Source organism: Electrona antarctica (assembly GCF_951216825.1).
Source record: "Electrona antarctica genome assembly, chromosome: 14".
NCBI lineage: Eukaryota > Metazoa > Chordata > Actinopteri > Myctophiformes > Myctophidae > Electrona > Electrona antarctica.
In genome coordinates this window covers 40,882,205-40,903,797 of record NC_136795.1, presented here as the reverse complement: position 1 = coordinate 40,903,797, position 21,593 = coordinate 40,882,205, and the positions used below count along the sequence as shown (strand labels likewise).

General features: G+C 44.3%; 1 long non-coding RNA gene across 1 annotated transcript in view; it reads right to left on the bottom strand.

The window, feature by feature from the left end:
• The window catches only part of LOC306936825, a 51,547-nt gene that overhangs the window by 3,186 nt on the left and 26,768 nt on the right, over window positions 1-21,593 (bottom strand). The window lies entirely within an intron of this gene.

Below are 21,593 nucleotides of genomic sequence, written 5' to 3'. Positions count from 1 at the left end.
ACATTTATTTGCATCCGTGACGTTGTGCTGTGGTTCAAATGTTTGTTGTTGTGTTTTGTATGCCGTGTATGTGTTTTTGTTGGCGTGATCAAAGAGCATAATATTGAATTAAACATTTGCATCTACAATGAGAGAAATTAAATGAGAAGTTAGGTTTCCCCTCATTCCCTGGAAACAGCCCAACTTTAGACGCCTTCACACTAAACATTCTAAAACAGGTCCAACTTTATATCCTGTTGGAATTAAACTTGGACCCAAAACTGTTTCCTAGCAACACAATTCCACTGGCAAGGCCTAACCCATTAAGACCTGAGGTCGATTCAGACATTTTCATGTCAAGCACTCCCAAAATGATATGCATTTAGCCGCAGACCTCCATCTCAAAATACTTTGTGACAGGGACCCCCGAAAGCAAAGATTTTTGTTAAAAATGTTTGCTTAAAAAAAAATGTAACCTATATTCTATACTCATTTTTGCATGAATTTAAGATTTTTCAAAAATAGCAGATCACAGCACGCACAATAACAATCTGCTATTTTTAACCTATTTGCTACTAGGCCTACTATACCTGTATCATCTTTCACGGTTTTAATGGGATAATAATGGAAACTGTAGCCAGAGTAATTCATTTTCACAGAGGCATTATAATAGGTCTAGCTAAACCTATTTGTTGAGGAGGGTTATGTAAATACAGTGCATTCTAATTAATTTAATTTGGAGAAGGGTGAACATAATAATTGGGAAACCTCATAGGAGGAACAAACAATTCCTACGCATTATCATGGTAGCATTAGCCTGGTAACTTGTCTATTGTTACCCCCCCCCCGTAGCACACAAAGTAAAACTAATATTTGCCAGTCAGCCAGCTGCTAGAGATTCCCTGCATGATTAATGGCCTCAGTTAGACCTTCTAGGCATGAGGAAGGTTTACAAAGCTACATATACTATCCCAGTGCAATGTATGCACTTATTAGAACACTTTATGTAATACGTGGTGAACATAGAAAAGAGACTCGGATCCTTTTGAAGTTGCATTTTGAAATATTGTGGTTGACTCGGGCAGAAACATTGTAGGCCAATATTTCCTCTTTTTGAGTGGTTATTGGATGGAGCCTGCACACCACAGGTATAAGAAAGACGTTCTTTATTGAAAATTCTGAATTTTCAATAAGCCCAGCACCCAGCCTGTCGATGTGCGTATTCTACGTCCGCTCTCTCTTTTTGAGTGGTGACAGCAATGTCTGTCCCTACCTATGTGACTACTATGTCCCTCACTAGGTCTGTCTGTATGCATGTTTAGGGTACCAACAGGGGGCGCTATTGCACCAATCACTTCAGACAGGTCTGATTTTTTTAAAGATATTTTACTATTATCTACCTTTATTGATAGATAATAGTAGAGAGACACATGAAACGAAGAGAGAGAAACAGGGTGCCACACGCACAGGGTGCCACACGCACACAGAAACAGGGAGCCACACGCACAGGGTGCCACACGCACAGGGTGCCACACGCACACAGAAACAGGGAGCCACACACACAGGGTGCCACACGCACAGGGTGCCACACGCACACAGAAACAGGGAGCCACACACACAGGGTGCCACACGCACAGGGTGCCACACGCACACAGAAACAGGGAGCCACACACACAGGGTGCCACACGCACACAGAAACAGGGAGCCACACGCACAGGGTGCCACACGCACAGGGTGCCACACGCACACAGAAACAGGGAGCCACACGCACAGGGTGCCACACGCGCAGGGTGCCACACGCACACAGAAACAGGGAGCCACACACACACAGGGTGCCACACGCACAGGGTGCCACACGCACAGGGTGCCACACGCACAGGGTGCCACACGCACACAGAAACAGGGTGCCACACGCACACAGAAACAGGGTGCCACACGCACAGGGTGCCACACGCACACAGAAACAGGGTGCCACATGCACAGGGTGCCACACGCACACAGAAACAGGGTGCCACACGCACAGGGTGCCACACGCACACAGAAACAGGGAGCCACACGCACAGGGTGCCACACGCACACAGAAACAGGGTGCCACACACACAGGGTGCCACACACACAGGGTGCCACACGCACAGGGTGCCACACGCACACAGAAACAGGGAGCCACACACACAGGGTGCCACACGCACACAGAAACAGGGAGCCACACGCACAGGGTGCCACACGCACACAGAAACAGGGTGCCACACACACAGGGTGCCACACGCACAGGGTGCCACACGCACACAGAAACAGGGTGCCACACGCACAGGGTGCCACACGCACACAGAAACAGGGTGCCACACACACACCCTGTGCCACACGCACAGGGTGCCACACGCACAGGGTGCCACACGCACACAGAAACAGGGTGCCACACGCACACAGAAACAGGGTGCCACACGCACACAGAAACAGGGTGCCACACGCACACAGAAACAGGGTGCCACACGCACACAGAAACAGGGTGCCACACACACACACAGGGTGCCACACGCACAGGGTGCCACACGCACAGGGTGCCACACGCACACAGAAACAGGGTGCCACACGCACAGGGTGCCACACACGCACAGGGTGCCACACACACACAGGGTGCCACACGCACACAGAAACAGGGTGCCACACACACAGGGTGCCACACGCACACAGAAACAGGGTGCCACACGCACAGGGTGCCACACACACACAGGGTGCCACACGCACAGGGTGCCACACACACAGGGTGCCACACGCACAGGGTGCCACACGCACAGGGTGCCACACACACAGGGTGCCACACGCACACAGAAACAGGGTGCCACACACACAGGGTGCCACACGCACACAGAAACAGGGAGCCACACACACAGGGTGCCACACACACAGGGTGCCACACGCACACAGAAACAGGGTGCCACACGCACAGGGTGCCACACGCACAGGGTGCCACACGCACAGGGTGCCACACGCACACAGAAACAGGGTGCCACATGCACAGGGTGCCACACGCACAGGGTGCCACACGCACACAGAAACAGGGAGCCACACACACAGGGTGCCACACGCACACAGAAACAGGGAGCCACACGCACAGGGTGCCACACGCACACAGAAACAGGGTGCCACACACACAGGGTGCCACACACACACAGGGTGCCACACACACAGGGTGCCACACACACAGGGTGCCACACGCACACAGAAACAGGGTGCCACACGCACAGGGTGCCACACACACAGGGTGCCACACGCACACAGAAACAGGGTGCCACACGCACAGGGTGCCACACACACAGGGTGCCACACGAACAGGGTGCCACACGCACAGGGTGCCACACGAACAGGGTGCCACACGCACAGGGTGCCACACGAACAGGGTGCCACACACACAGGGTGCCACACGCACACAGAAACAGGGTGCCACACACACAGGGTGCCACACGCACACAGGGTGCCACACGCACACAGAAACAGGGTGCCACACACACAGGGTGCCACACGCACACAGAAACAGGGTGCCACACACACAGGGTGCCACACGCACACAGAAACAGGGTGCCACACACACAGGGTGCCACACGCACACAGGGTGCCACACGCACACAGAAACAGGGTGCCACACACACAGGGTGCCACACGCACACAGAAACAGGGTGCCACACACACAGGGTGCCACACGCACACAGGGTGCCACACGCACACAGAAACAGGGTGCCACACACACAGGGTGCCACACACACACAGGGTGCCACACACATAGCCTGGTTAATAAACCAGACCGAATCAGCCGTTGGCAAAAAAAAGTTGCCTACCAGCGGATTACGGTCTGGCGAGGCTCAGTAGCACGCCTCTTTCCTACAGCAGAGAACAGGTCGGACCAATCGGGACACGGTATGCAATATAGGCGGGCTTTGGTACAGTGACGTTCAATGCTTGAGACTTTTGACTGACAGTAGCTCTGACCAATTGCGTCAAAGAGAAAATGTTCCCCGGGAAATGAAATCCAAGTGGAGCCAGCCCAGACTGATATACCGCGACAGTGTTGTGTGATATTAGTCTGGCTTATTAGCCAGGCTACCACACACACAGGGTGCCACACACACACAGGGTGCCACACACACACACACAGGGTGCCACACACACACAGGGTGCCACACACACACACACAGGGTGCCACACGCACACAGGGTGCCACACGCACACAGGGTGCCACACACACACACACACACAGGGTGCCACACACACACACACACAGGGTGCCACACACACAGGGTGCCACACACACACACACAGGGTGCCACACACGCACAGGGTGCCACACGCACACAGAAACAGGGAGCCACACACACAGGGTGCCACACGCACACAGAAACAGGGAGCCACACACACAGGGTGCCACACGCACACAGAAACAGGGAGCCACACACACAGGGTGCCACACACACAGGGTGCCACACGCACAGGGTGCCACACGCACACAGAAACAGGGAGCCACACACACAGGGTGCCACACGCACACAGAAACAGGGAGCCACACACACACAGGGTGCCACACACACAGGGTGCCACATGCACACAGAAACAGGGAGCCACACACACAGGGAGCCACACACACAGGGTGCCACACGCACAGGGTGCCACACGCACACAGAAACAGGGTGCCACACACACAGGGTGCCACACGCACACAGAAACAGGGAGCCACACACAGGGTGCCACACGCACACAGAAACAGGGAGCCACACACACAGGGTGCCACACACAGCAAAGGTGCAGGAATCGGCCAGGCGTGGGAATACAACCCCACGACTTGCTATGTGGCATGCGCCAGCGGCGCCTCCCAATATTCTTCATGTAAAATGTTCTTTTCTAATTACTTTCCCTAGCAGTATGTCACTCAAAACGTAGCAGTGAGATGTGCCGCGAGCTTCAATTTTAGAAATATGTTGCCTACAATGTTGTTATTTATTTTTTGTTCTTTAATTACCCAATCGCAAGAATCACCTGCCCAGAATACGTCGTACAGGTTGTCAGTGATGTGACAAAAACAAGAGCATAATGTATTTGGATCCTGCTGGAACAAAGGCTGTTTGTTCCAATTCCTGTATTGGTTTAGGACAGGGCTACTCAAATTAGAGAATTCCACCCTATACTGTTGTATACTAAATTATGTTAATAATGTGGATATTGTACCATTTAGGCCTGACCTCAAAATTAAAAAAAATCTTCTAAATCCTCTAGTTTTCTGAAATAAATATTTTCACGATTTTTCAAAAATAGCAGATCTACAAGCTCATAGCGCGCCACCGAGTGCCACCATGTTTAAAACACCAAAAGGGGTTCCCGCCCAAAATGGGTTAAACAAACAAAAAATAAAAAATAAGTAAAACAGGGCGCTATATGGCGCAGGAAAAGGTAGGCGTGGCCTAACATTAGCTCAGGTTGAACCAAAACAGTTACAGCCACAGCATTCCATAGTTTTCACATCATATACGACAGATGTAAACAAAAAAAAGAAAGAATTGCGAGATTGAATAAGAGAACTAGTGATAGACTGGCCGTGCGGGTAATATGCTTATTTTTTCTGTGCTAATTTTCCAGTGATCAATGGATCATCGTCATATTATGGTAAGAAAACAGGTTGTGCGGAACTGTCCTTTGAGATGGCTCAGGGAGGCCTGGGCCATGGCTCAGTGGTCCAGGCACCTTGGCTGGTAATCCAGTCTGGCAGTGTGCCGCGGGTTCGACTCCCGATCCCGACGGCCTTTTTCTGCATGTCTTTCCCCCCCAACTCTCTCCCCATTTCCTGTCAGCCTACTGTCTGTCCCTCCATAAAAAAGATATAAAATAAAGGCGAAAGCCGCAAAAAAAAAAAGAAAAAAAAGATGGCTCAGGTGCCACTCAGCAAAATTCCAAAAGTCCAAGGACCTCAAGTAAAAAAATGTCAGTATTATTTTGAAACGGTTTACAAATGTACAGACTACACACTGAACACTAAGGAAACGCAGAGTAAAAAGCCATATTTCTAATCAATAAGGCCAAACCTCAATGAACAAAAACATTGTGATGAATTAATGATGAAGTTACAAAATGAAGATTCATTCACAAAATGTGAAGAGAACATATACTGAACAGGTTATCACAGGTGAATCAATAAGTATGTGGTTAATACCCAACTGACATCAGGCCATATCACTTTCTCTTGGAACAAACTACAAATACAATACCTACAATCTTGTTCGAAACAATGAAAATAACTAATTATATTTGTATTGGTATGACCATATGACGGGCCGCAGATACATTAAGCAGGGGCCGCATGCGGCCCACGGGCCGCGGGTTGAGTTTAGGAAAAAAGCCTACCTTCCAAGGTGTCACCCGACAACGACAATATGTTTATTTGTGATATATTTGTTCACCTAGAACACCACAACAACAACAACGTTATTCTATTTCAGAATAGGGGTTGTATGTATGCATTGACGAATCAAATCATGTTGTTGTGCAGGGCAGGCACCAGTGGAGGAACGCCATGACAGCGTCTGATAGATACATGTCAGTCCTTTGGATAATTTGTGAATGATTGATGGATGTGTCAAAGAGCGCTGCAGTGAGCTGTCATGCCTGTGAGAGAGGCTGCTGCTACACATCTGAAATCTGGGGTGTTAATTTCACTCGGAGCGTGGAGAAAAAAAATGGACCCATTTGCAAGTTTGCCACATTACCAAACCAACACTTCCACATCCAATGCAGGAACAAACAATAACCAACTGATGCTCCCTCGGTAGGGGATATTGTGTAGTTATCTTTTATAACATACCCGCATACGGTAGCCTATGCAATTTTAATAATATTGCAACGAAGCACTGGGGGAGAAGAGATTATATACTGGTAATACATTATGAAATAATAGTCCTCACATCCAGGTGAATTCTAAGAGAAGGGGGATGTTAATCTAATCACATCAAGTCAACGAAAGTGATTCATTTATTTTGTTTGTATATTACCTCACTGTCAGAGGCAAATATTTCATGTGACAAATAGTCTGTATGCAATGGTCAAACTCGAATGTCTCTGTGATTAGAACATTTAATAACTCACTCTCCGGAACACATTGACATTGTCTGCAGGATGAGCATCCTTCCTGGCCAGGAGGATGGCTTGATTTACCAAACCCCTTGAAGGGGAGGGAGGAGAAAAAATCTCATTGAGGAGACGGATTGCTGAACAGGCTCTGGAGCAGACCCATAAATCATTCTTTAATCAGAGCACACAGAGTGCGAGGTTAGACATTCAGACCCTGTGTTAGCACCACTGACACTCTCCACTGTCTCTACGCTCCCGTTCCTACACACAGCACCTTCTAAAACACCCCTCCTCCTCCCTCCCCTCCATCCATATGCTCTCATCCGGCCCACTCGTCAATACGCATGCACCGCAGTCAGTGGTGCCAGAGTTTTACAAGAGCAGTGAGAAAAACCAGGTCTATGAAAACAAAGCCCCGACAGAAGCGACGGTTGACGCGCAATCACTTTAAACGCCGGCTAATTGCAAATTAGCCAATCTACAAGCGATCCACAAAGCGTCCCATCAGAATCTTGGAGGAAAAATGTGAAATGTTTTGAAAATGTAAAAACACGATGCACACGATGACATTTACATATTCATTTGGGCTCCTCAACATGAAAATGTTTGAGAACCACTGGTTTAATCAACATTAGGAAGCCAGCACAAATAAGCAACTACACTACATAGGAGCGTTAAAAAAAAGAAGTCAAGTGGCATTTCTTCCTCAGCCTAGTGGGAACGCCCTACCAACAGTCATTAAGACATGCGAATCCCTTGACTCCTTCAAAACCGCTCTCAAAGGGCACCTACGGATGGCTGCAATTCGAAACTGGCCCCCGTAAAATCTGAATCCCCCCCACCCCCCCTTTTCCCTCACTGTATATATTTATTTTCCCTTTTTACCTCCATTATGATGAATTCCTGTTCTGTTCTTTGTCTATATAGAAGTGTCTATTTGTACGTCTCTAAATGTTTTGATGAATTGAACATGGTGGACCCTCTTGTAAACAAGTGTAATGCTTAATTGGGTCGTCCACTCACAGTTAATCGTTTGCCCGCCAGGAACATAGGAATATTAACACGTAGAATCTTGTAGCCTGCCACAAACGGAAAAGCCGTTTTAACAGCGATGTATTCATTAATGCATGTTTTAATACGATCGTATCGAAATCTACCGTCCGTTAGCTTGGTTATGCTTCTGACCCAATGGGCGCGGCCATTTTGAAAATGCGTGCGCATCCACTTACATTGCCGGCTCTGTTTTCAGACGGCTTTATCTCACAGAAGCGACATTGCAGGGGTCGCTTTGTCCCAGACAAGCGTTTTCAACGGCCTGTAGCAGGCGCTGTGATACTCGCGGTCCACTTTTTCCACCACCGACCGAGAGAACAAGCACCAGCTTCGTCAACACACACGGAATGGTTTCATAGTAAAATGCGATTACGGATATTTGGCTCTTCAAAGTAAGTGTCACGCGCGATAAAACCCTGGCAGGACGCGACAGAGGGATTAAATAATGGTAGCGGTAAATGGGTTTTAACAGCCTTTGTATTGAGTTTGTGCTTGAAATGTACTGTAATTCTCAGATTGTTTTTCAATCAATCAATCAAAATGGGAATATGCAATGTTATGCGTGCACAATTTCACCACAATCGGATGCTGCGTTTATGATTTGCAGCATTTTGTACAAAACGGGCCACTCATGCAAACTTTGGAAGCCAATCTTAGCCAATCAGGATGGAATATGAGAAATCAAATAGACCCGTCTTGATCACATGACTATAGAGATCACGTGTACCGATTTGTGAGAAATTTGGATAAAATCTGAATTAGCTAAAAATGTGTTTTACATAAGTCGGCGCAATAAAGAGCAGATGTGAAAAAAAACATTTCTTGGCCTCCAGGGAGTGTGCATACAAAGTTTTACCCAGATTGGTGCAACGGTAAAAACAAGGTAAAATCATGAATAGTTATAGCGCCACCATGAGGCTGAAATTTTTCAAGTGGCATTTCATCCTCGACCTAGTGGAAATGTGCACAAGTCTATGGAATCACACAATGTGTTCATGATTTGCAGCATTTTGTTCAAAACGGAGCACTCCTGCGACCTTTGGAAGCCAATCTTAGCCAATCAGGATGGAGTATGAATATAGAGAGGCTATAGAGAGACCAATTCGCGTGATGTTTGGACAACATCTGTAGGTGTACCGTAAAAACCCCCCAGAGAAACAAGCTTAACGTCGCCCCCTGCAGGGTGAACCATAAAGGCCAGTCCAGACCAATGGGACCTAAGCGTTGCAGAACATTGTGGAGAACAGTTGTCTGAATTGCCCCGTTGCAGGTCGGTGCATAATGAATTGCATTTTTATAGCGCTTTTCCAAGTGCTCAAAGCGCTTTACAATGGTTCATTCATTCATACATTGGGAGGTGAAGCGGCGAACAGTCGACGCCAGCGTCCTCACTTCCCACATTCACACACCAATGGTGGCAAGCTAACACCGACCAACTCATTGGAGGCAATGTAGGGTTCAGTGTCTTGCCCAAGGACACTTCGACATGTGGACAGGAGGAGCCGGGATTCGAACCGCCGACCCAGGGATCATTGGACGACCTGCTCTACCTCCTGAGCCACAGCCACCCGCATGCCGTCTCATTGCATCACAAGTGATTGATTCTACTTGTTGAAATGCAAGCAAAGCATTGCAGAAAGCCATCAAACGTTTAACCAATCCGTTTCCCCCACTCCTCAGGCGCCCAACCAAACAACGGCAGACTCTTGGACGAGGCGAAAGAAGACCTAATCAGCCTTTTTTTTCCCAGAGAGGGGACAAAGCAAAGGAAATGTGATGCTGATGAAGGGGGGGGAGATATCTGCTCTCACCAGCATGTTACAGAAGTTGAGTGGTCTCTTGCAGCACACAAGGGCCCTTAGATGGACACTTCAGTGCTGGTCCAGATCCGTATAAACAACGTGACGATGTTCTTTGACTGCATCATCTACCATGTCCTTGAATGAATAATGAAAGGCAAAACAAACCACTGTGTTCTGTTTGTTTGCGTTTGTTTTTTGTAGTAGCATTAAAGGGGAAAACCACCCATTTTCAACATTTTACTATGTCATTAATATACCTTAGAGCTGTTGTGTGGAAATAATAAAACAGTCCCCCCCATTCTGTGTTTCCTAGAACTGTAATTATGAAAAAAAATCATTAACATGGTGAAACACATCTTGATGACATCATCAAGATGTGTTTCACCATGTTAATGATTTTTTTCAGACCTCTAGTTCTAGTAAACACAGAATGGGGGGACTTTTTTATTATTTCCACACAACAGCTCTAAGGTATATTAATGACATAGTAAAATGTAGAAAATGAGTGGAATGCCCCTTTAAGGCATTCAGTTTGTGACAAGTTGAAGAAACATGATGATGAGTAACTTTTAATCCACGTCTCTTCATGGCCTCTTTGTCTCAAACTATTTTCTAACTCTTTTATGTGGACGTTGAAGTCTTCATTAGAAGCTGCAGGCAGATCTGTCAGATTCGGTTGAATTGAGAGACAGGGAGACTTTATTTTGAGAGCTGGATTTTATGATCCACCACCATGGCGAAGAGAATGTCTATGCATAAGCTTAGTAAGTAATCTTAGTTTTAGGCTGTTGTTTTCTTTAATTAAGTCTCGAGGATTTATACCACAGCCTCGCTGTAAGTATAGTCCCTACGACTGCCAGCACGAAATGAGAAAATTGCTGTGCAAATGAATGGAAAGTACTGGAGTGCATTGATTACAGATTACAGATGCATGGAGATATATACATCACAACAACACCGGGGGTCCTTTCAAGTTAACACTCAATGGCCACTTGACTCTACGTGCAATTTGGAACCCGTACAGTCATTTCCCAGTCCCATGTGGATCCCTATTTGCTGTGGTGACACATACTGTAGATCAGGGGTGCCCAGAAGGTAGATCGCGATCTACCAGTAGATCACAAAGGCTTTGCAGGTATATCACATGACATGCCCCAAAATATATATCATTAAAAATGTATATTTTGCCATCTGCTACTTGAATTAAGGTGAGCTCAAACACACAATGCAATAATTTGCTTTCAATAGTTCTGCACACAAACATAGCATTACAAAGTCATATACAAATAACTTCGAATTCCATTTTCTTCTCTCTATTTCCCATTCCAAGTGTGTTTGTCTTATAGTATGTAAGGCCTGTGCTGCTATTTTCAGCAATGGGATAATACTTTTTTGGGTGGGTAGATCTTGTTGAGCTGGTCATTTTGATAGTAGCCCTCAAGTCGAAAAAGTGTGGGCACCCCTGCTGTAGATGTTCAATTAACTCGAAAAGTCTATTAGCTTATAAGTTAGATTGACCTTCCATTAAGTTGCCTCCACACCACATTTAGGGCAATACATGAAATGAAAGAGAAGACTCTTGGCTTTCTTTCTAGGGACAAGCCTAAGTGTCGTACCCGTTATTATAGCATTTGAAGGCCACACTGTGATATCAGTCATGTATGATGTAGGGCATTAAGCAACTAGTCGACTAGTTTACTAGTCGACTAGTAAATCCACTAGTCGACCTTGTTGGTACTAGTTGACTAGTTGATATGATAAAAAAAAGGGGAAAAAGAGTTTATTTTTTTTATTTTTTATTTTTTTCCCGATTTTGTAGGCCTCAAGATCAGGTAGATTATGGTTATAGTCACCATGTACAATTTTTCAATGTACAAATATGTATTAAAAAAAAAAACATAATACATAATAGGTAGTTAAACAACTAGTCGACTAGTAAACTAGGCAACTAGTAAAAATTACTAGAAGTGAATGCCCTAGTATGATGACATAAGTACTATGACCTCAGTCAACTACATATTAAAAGCAAAGGCAGGCAGACACCGATTTCCGGAATTTAGATAGATGATTTCTTTTTTTACTCACTTTACACTTTTTTCCCCCAGCAACATACTGTACATGCAGAGGCGGACTTACCGTTGGGCTAGGGTGGGCTGAAGCCCGGGGGCTTTTTATTATAACATTGTAAAGTGAAATCCAATTCAAGTGAAATGTGTGTATTGTTATTGTATTTAGTTGTATTATGGTTAAACCATTGAGAGCTTCTGCCTGCCTGCCTCTCTTTTTAGGGGCCTGGGTACCCCAAAATGAAAACAAAATAGCCCAAAAAAAATTCGGCCTCGCGGCTATGCCGCTCGGCTAAATCGCAGGACGCGATTTGGCCCTCAAATTTGAGGGGGGCCCTCAAATTTGCTCCAGCCCAGGGGCCCTCAGCAAGGTAAATCCGGCTCTGTGTACATGTACACTGTAGGCCTTGTAGGGTTTGCATCTCAACTCGCCCACTATGTGTCAAAGTGTCCCTGAGCAAGACAATTAACGCGCCGTGCAGTGCGTGCACTGTATTAATAGTACCCGCACTGCTACTGTACTAATAGTTTGCATGGATACATGCAAAGGACAAATTTCACATACTGTGCATAATAATGTATAGTGACAATGACAATGACATGAATCACATTACTGTAAACTCCCAACTCTAATCAAAATGTTTTTAAAGGGGAAACATCCCATAGAAAATGTTAGTTTCCAGTAGAAACTTACCTTTTATCGGGGACGGCGACAGATAAATGTTGGCGTTTTAATATTATCGCTAAATCGCTAACGTTTTAATATTATTATCACTAAGCTTCTCACTACTTCTCTCCCTACTTCCTCTACTCTTCTTCTGACAGCAGCAGCATAGCTAGCCAATAAGAGGGTTCGCGGCCAATCAGAGGCAGGCGGGCCGCGCGGGGGGCGTCACCAAGGGCGGGTCTGTCTTAAAGCGTACGGAGAAAGAAATCACGCGTTGGGGACTGTTGTCCTCACTACTAGGAAAAAGTCATTTGTTTCTTTCATGTTAGACATTCCAAGTATGTCAAATTAGACATTGTTCCCTCAACCCATCAGTCACCGATAGAACATTTGAGGCTGCAGTGTAGGGATAACACATCCCCCTTCTGGGAATGTATCAGGTCCTACATCCAAACCCGTCGTGAATATGTCCGATTCAAGCTCCATTGTATACAATGATGAGTGACACACAAGCCCACAACAAGTCCCGGATGTGACACACATTGAGCTCTGCTATCTTCGGCATGCAACACAAGATAGGCCTACAACATATAAATCATGCTTTATAGTCGTCGTTTAATTAAAATGTGGACCTCTATGGGGACCTACCACGCATCACGGACAAAGTCGGAGAGAGAAGGATGAGGCTGGCAGGGCACTGCGTCAGGCACCCAGAACTTGAGGCAAGTAAATTGACCCAGGGCAAAGTCAGGAGGGGAAAGAAGCGTACCACCTATGTAGACGTGCTGCGGCGCGACAGCTTGGCTGACAACACTGCAGAGCTCAAGAACCTGATGTTGGATAGGAATTTGTGGAGGGCAGCGATCCAGGAATCCCGAGTTGGTGTTGGCTAGACCTCACTCTCGCAGCAACTACTAATTCAAATGGGTTGTGTTCAGGTTGACCAAGAAGATAGGCAATAGAAGACTGCATTTTAATCTTTTGCATACATTACCAAGTTCGCTCAATTCATTGGTCACTTACAGAACTGTATTTGCATGCATTGGGACCAGCTTTCTTAATGAAGCTGTATTAAATGTGCTCGCTTGTCCTAGAGGATGTTTTTGAGTTGACTATAGCGTATTGCCCTGAATATTCTTCGCTTTACAGCCAAGAAATCGAGAGGCTGAAGTATTTGTCCCAGAAACTATGGCGTCGTTACTATTGATATGTCCACAGAAATGTAATTGGAATGGAATTCCATCTGTAGCAGGGAACATTATGTGCCTCTGAATTTATAGCACAGATATTTAAATCAGTGGTTCGCAAAAGCGAGGTCCTGGAACCCTCAGGATTCCTTGAGGGGGTCTCAAATGACAGTGTACAAATGGGCCAAAATGGACCCTTATCATTTGGGTCCATTTGGTTAACAAATCAAGGTACAATTTAAGCTACTCAGCGATTCCTCTGACTATTGGAAATACTGATTTTTTTTATGCCATGCCATACAGCCATGCCCAGTAGCAGCACAGTATATTTCTGGTATGCCTGTCTGTCCGTCCATCCGTCCAAATATTGTGAACGCCATGTCTGAGGAGGGACTTTCATGACATTTGGCACAAATGTTACATCCATGTCACAGACATGGATGTAAACGGTCAACTGGTCGGCGGGGTCATGCTATGCTGCATTTCTAGTTTGGTTTAAACTGATCATTTAGAGAAGTGGGGATAATAATGCCCTGGAAAGGAGAAGAATGAAGGTTAGCCGTAGCAAGACAGAACACGATACATTTCTGTGAATGAGAGGAACCCAAGTGGAACTGACTAGGCGGGATTCGGACTTGGAGGCGTTCAGTCATAAGCCTGCAGATGGTAGAGTCGCCCCATTGGCTCCTCAGCCAAGCACATGCACCAAATGTCTGAACCTGCGGTTCCTCTCGTACTGAGTGGGGTTAGGTTACAGGGAGCAGAGCTAAAGAAGGTGGAAGATTTTAAGTACTTCGGGTCAACATTCCGGAGAGTGTGGAAAAGAGGTGAAGAAATGAATGGAAGCAGGTTGGAATGGGTGGAGTCTGGTGTGATTATCAGCAAGAAAGAATGAAATTGAAAGGGAAGGTGTACAAGACGGTGGTGAGACCAGCTATGTTGTATAGTTGAGAGAGACAGTCGCACTGAGAAAAGACAGGAAGCTGAACTGGAGGTAGCAGAGACTAAAATGTTGAGGTTCTCTCTGGGAGTAGTCTTGCATGGCAAGACTGTTGCCTCTCGCAATTTCCAAATGCTTCCGTCATACAGTCTGGAGAACGGAAGATCTGATCATAAGCAAGCGATAATGGGGAAGTGAAGCTTCCTCCTCACTTCCGTTTAGTCTTCACAGCCGTGCAAAGTAATCCTAATATAGATCTAAATCATCTAAGCATAATGTATAGCATAATTCATATATATATATATATATAATACATATTATGTATTTTTGTGAACGGAAATGGCAGCTTCCTTATTCAGATTTTGGAAGGTGAAGTTCTACTCTATATAGCAGGGGTGCCCACACTTTTTGACTACTTTCAAAATGACCAGCTCGGCAAGATCTACCCACCAAATCAATTATTATACCATTGCTGAAAATAGTTTAAATATGTACCTGAGGGGGCTTCGGAATATTAGAGTTTGTGTTACATTCTGTACAGTATAAGACAAATGCACTTGGAATGGGAAATAGAGGGGGAGAAATGTTTTTTTATCGTTTTTTTTCTTCAATATATTTAAATGAAATACTCTTTAGGGGCATGTCATGTGATCTACCTGCACAGCCTTTGTAATCTCCTGGTAGATCGCGATCTACCTTTTGGGCACCCCTGCTATATAGCATTCTAAGATGGTGGAATAGTTGTTGCGAGACTATACCCTGGGAGTAACAAGGATGGATAGGATAGGATCAGGAACGAGTACATTAGAGGGACAGCGCATGTCAGATGTTTTGGAGATAAAGCCAGAGAGGCCAGACTGAGATGGTTTGGACATGTACAGAGGAGGGATAGTGAGTGTATTAGCAGAAAGAGGAGATTTATGGATGTAGTGAAAGAGAACATGAAGTTAGTCGGTGTGAGAGAAGAGGAGGCAGAGGACAGGGTGAGATGGAGGCAGATGATTCGCTGTGGCGACCAGTGAAGGGAACAGCCGGAAGGAAAAGATAAAATGCTAAATAAGTGAATGAAAGCGTTTTTTTCCTTTTTACAGTTTGACTGACTTTCAGTGTACACACATGATTTGCATAACCTACGACATACATACATACATACATGGGACTAAATAGTTAGTTTGCATGGAATATTAATATAAATTGCACAAAAAGTAAGGTACATGTCTCATGGAGTTTACTGGTACACATTAGTATGGAAAACCCAGTGCCCTCATACACAGGATGCAATGACCTTCAGAACATCTGCAAGAGGACCCCGAAGACCTGATTAAACAAACACAGAAGAGCAGAGCCCTTGGTGAGCGGCTGAATAGTGATCAGGTCTGAACTTTGCTGCTTGTGTTGTTGTACAGACTGTTGCACAGACTGGAATCCCAATGAGGTGCGTAGGATTGTGTAAAAGTGAAAGTATCAATACTGCAATGTGGAAATGCTCTGTTACAAGTAAACGTCCGGAATTGGTATCAAAATAAGTACCAAAAATTATTATTATTTGTTTGCATATTGTGTCTAATATTTGATTAATTTCTTCTATTTTTGTATGTGCCTTTTATTTAATTGTTAATGGTACAAGATACTCTGGAGGGGAGGGAGGGGTAAAAAAAAAAAGTTCAAGAAAAATTTGTATGCTATTTTTGACTCATGTAACTTTGATCAAAAAATAAGTACCAAAAGTAGAAAGTGCTCATTATGCAGTTTGTCCCATTTCACTTTTCAAATGTATAAAATGTCGAAAAATCTTTTGAAAGTAGACGATCTACAAGCTCATAATGCGTCGCATTGTGAGCTTGTAGATAGTTGAAGTTTTCAAACAAATGTAGTGGAGTAAAAGTATTGGAAATACTAAAGTAAAAAATACCTCAAAATTGTACTTAAGTAGTTACTTTACACCACTGCAATCTGTGTTATATTTAAGCAGTGGCAGACGCGTCTACAAGTGTGTACAGTATGTCTCCATGTAGCATTAATAGAACACCTGCAACTAATTAGCAATTAATTACAAGACAAACATGACGGCACAGCTTGGCACACACACACACACACACACACACACACACACACACACACACACACACACACACACACACACACACACACACACACACACACACACACACACACACACACACACACACACACACACACACACACACACACACACACACACACACACACACACACACACACACACACACACACACAGCTCTGTATTCCAACAGTAAACATTGCTACAGTGTTTCTAACTCCCCATCATGTCCCCAGCTCAATTTTATCAGCTTCATTTAGCGTTCCAGTTTAGTTTGTTTCATCACTTTCAATTTTCACTTGTTCACCCTGTATCCTGAACGAGTTCTCGCTCCTGATTGGATATAATTGGTATGCCAACCTGAAATTGTATTTCATGCTTACTAAAGAGCTGGGGAGACGAGGAGATGGCCGTCTATAGCAGTGATTGCTATCGGTGCTCCGATCAATCGGCTACCGATCGATTGGTGATCGGCCGATATTCACTCCAAATGACTCGATCAGCGATCGGCAAATTGACCTAATCTGGAGAAACATATATTTTTGAGTGGTGCAACCATAGGGTGCAGCCACTCCAATGCCCAGCAATGTATGTCCCTGTCTCTATGCATGTATGTTTAGGGTACCAACAGGGGGAGCTGTTGCACCACTCACTTCAGATAGGTCTGATTTTTACCATTTAAAAGGGATAGTTAAGATTTTTTTAATTTAAGCTGTATGAAATAATTGCCATTAATATAGTGGTTGCAACTGTATTCATTGATTGCCCGAGTCCCGTGGTGGGACTTCTGCTCTGGTTTTGGGGGAATATTAAGTAGCTCCGGTCATTTTGTGGGGGGCACTGGGCCCCACGCAATAAAAGTAAATTAATCCACAAAACTAACGTCATTTGTATTGTTGACCCATTTCTAAAATATTAGTGGAACTTTCGTTCATTTGTTACCCCTCTATCACACGGAACTATGTTTTTTGTGTCCATATCACTACGCCCATAGTTCAAAAAAATCTGAACTATCCCTTTAAGTGGTGTAAAAGTCAATCAGATATATAGTATATTACTAACAAAAAAATATATCACTTAGTGCATCCCTTTTAACTCAAGTCAAACTTTAATCCAACTTCTACTGTATAGAAAGATCATAAATGTGAGCCAAGAGTCATTGCCTTTGGTGCAGAGCTTCGCAAAGATCCCCGTTAATGATTAAAGTGAGGGCGTTATTTGATATTCCAGAATGTTAGGAAGGTCAAACTCTTAGTCACAACAGAAGGAGGGAGAATGTGGAAGAATCCTTTGTACACAGAGTTGCCATTAATCTCCTTGTATTTTTGATCATACCTTTCATGACTTCAAAGTCGTTTTCTGAAGGTTCTTTCTGCCCAGCTTAAAGGGGAAAACCACCCATTTTCAACATTTTACTATGTCATTAATATACCTTAGAGCTGTTGTGTGGAAATAATAATAAAAAGTCCCCCCATTCTGTTTCCTAGAACTGTAATTATGAAAAAAATAATTTTATTATTTCCACACAACAGCTCTAAGGTACATTAATGCAGGGGTTCTCAACGTTTTTGGCCGGGGACCCCCGGAAATGCTTTGGCAATGTCTCGGGACCCCCGCCCCGCCCCCTCCCGACCCCCAATATAAATTGACTGCTACAATAACCTTAAACCATTTTGGGCGGGAACCCCTTTGTGTTTTAAGCATTGTTATAATTTAGCTATTGAAAAATAGCAGATCTACAAGCTCATAGCACGCCACCGAGTGGCGCGCTACGAGCTTGTAGGTCTGCTATTTTTGAAAAATCGTGAAAATAAAATTTAAAATAATTTGGGGACCCCCTACAATAATTTGGCGACCCCCCGAGGGGTCGCGACCCACGGGTTGAGAACCCCTGATCTATACTGGTAGATCGCGATCTAACTTTTGGGCACCCCTGCAGGTCTATGGTCATAAGGGTCAAAATTACATAATCATTATTATCTCTGGAAATGATCTGCAACTGCACTCTTTTTCTCAGCCTCTCTACCGTAAAAGAGGAAGGAAGAGCAGTTTACCAAAGCGCTCATGGCATGACGTGAACCCCCGCCTCCCCCCCCCGCTTCTCTCTCTCTCTCTCTGCAACTATTAGTTCGCTATTAACAGGAAGTAGAAGGTTTTTCGGAGCCATTCAAGAGAAGATGAAACTACACACCCTGGCCTGTGTTCTCCTCTGTGAGTATAATTATGTATAGTAGGTCAGTTATATATCACCATTAAACTAGTATTAAGCTGATGAGTTTGAATACATGAAATCAGTAATACTGTATGTAACTTTACTCTTTTATGGTGTTATGGTTACTATGCTAATTGAGCCTGCCAGGTCAAAATTCATGTCAGATCCTGTGTCTATATGACCTTTGACACGATCTAAATGTCTCAATAGAAGAGCAGGGACTGGGAGACACAATACAACCACCTCAATTATATTTAGTTATATTGTGTGGTCTCGTAAAATATAGTCCATAGCCAATATTTGCTATATTCTGTCAATAACTACACTATACATTTTGGTACTGCCAATTTGAGTGGAGCCACATTGTCTGGTCAAAAGTGCTTAGTCTGGGGGCCTTCCTTCATCAGAAGTTCTCAGGGAAGTACCTGTGGCTAGGCTTTGTTCTATACCCTTTGAGGCTCGGTGAGGTGTTGGAGACACTTAAGCATTCTTTTGTCTCAAGATGTTTGTGGGACAGCCATTTGCTGTCTCTCGGCCATCTGTTGATCTGTATGTAAATCTTAACTCCACCCTTCTTGAATTCAACTCAGTATGCAAAAGTATATATCATGCCAATTGTCAATGTGAAAATCATCAGTATTGTGCTGGCCGCTCCGGTGGTCAGTACTATGGAGGCCCTGGGCTCCATGCTCAGGGTCTGAAGCTCTGTTCTGGACTCTGTTGTATTTGTACTTCTGCAATAAATACTTCGATGGGATTCCAGTTCACTCTCTCTGCCTGTTTCTCTTCGATCTGATGACTACAGTTTGCTGCTTGCTTTAGAGTTCATTTTCTCTACTTTAGTGAGTTTAGGGTTAGTTGGGTGTGAAAATACACGACAATTGTATTAAGATACAGATTTAACAAAATGACATTGTATTAATTAAAAAAGTTACATAGTGCCACTTTAAAGTTTAATCTAAAGTTTTTTTATTTTATTTAGGATCGTGACAAAAGTTTTCAACTCCATGTATATTTATCATTTCATCAATATTGACTATAGGAAATAATACAATATAATAATAAAAACGTGAACAACAGGCTGAAGTACCGCAGTGATGATGCAACTACAGTATACAGTAGACACCATCATAAACTTTACAATTACAAATTAGGCTACATTTACATTCTTCTCAATACATCAAACTATGCGTTAATGTGCAGCCTCAGATTGGAAGCTTGGTATTGTCATACGTTATGATGAAAGGATTTCAACATTTTCTTCAACACTGTCAACACACGTACTGTACACACGCTATAAAGGGGCGTTACCCAGGACTGTAAGTCGTGGGTTTCTGCTGCTGTCAGAACCCCATGCAGGAAGTTGCATGACGTAAAGTGAAACATTTTGCATTTGTGGGTTAGAAGAAGTGAAAGTGCTTTTGGAAATGCCCTCTATAGATACTTCCAAATTTGACAAGATAAAATACTGTCTTAAATACTGTCTGTGGTGCGCACACAAACTAGAGTAGGTGTTAAAATGACCACAGAAGTGTTTTAAAGTAAAATCCCTTTCAAGTTTTTATGTATTTTTTTCTCATTGAACTTGAGCCATATAGCATATGTTAGAGTTCTCCACAGGCCTGAGAATTGCCCTAACTGATCAGGCCCGATGCCCAGCCTAGCCCTATTAGCATAGATTTTAATTTAGACCTGACCCGACCCTAAAACTTCGGGTCAGGCCTGGTTGGGTGTGGGCAGAATTTGAGAACTAACATAAATACACAAACAGACAGAACAGGCATATATACAGTATATGCCCGTGTTAGGCCCGTGTTATACATATTAAGCCCGTCCTGGCCGGATCGGGTCGGCCCTGGTCGGGTTCGGGCTTTCGAGTTTGAGAACTCATGCTTAGCTTGATATTGCTTGATATCAAATGTTTTTTTCTCTCTCTCTCCAGTGGTGAGCATCTTCCTCTCCTGTGGACTCAGTCAAGGTGAAGATTAACTTATTATCTTTTGTCTTTATTCACTCAGTAAAGATCATATTTACACCTGTCACACACTTCATCCTCTCAATTATATCCTCTCAGTTTGTATTTGGTTTGAGTCAAATATTACATTGTGGATTTAAACGTATTGTTATTACCGGTAACTAATTGGTATTTCAGTCACAAAAGTATTAAAAGATATATATTGTAGAGACCGTGGGCCCTATTTTGCATGCACCCAAGGATTGTGGGATTTAACATTGCGCAATGGGCGTTCCTGTGGCCGAGATGCTATCTTGTGACACTAGTTTTATCTCTAAAAACACCTGCCCTATACCCTTACAATTTAAAAATGAATGCATAAACAATGACTGTTTTGTTGTCGCTTTCCTGCTGTCCAGCTCATAAGTAACATTAGCACCTGTTCGAGGCTGCTCGCTGCGGTGCGGAAATCAGCCTTTTTCACACACGCACGCATGGCACACGCACGTGTGCACGTTTTCACAACTGCTCGTTGAGCGTAGCCCT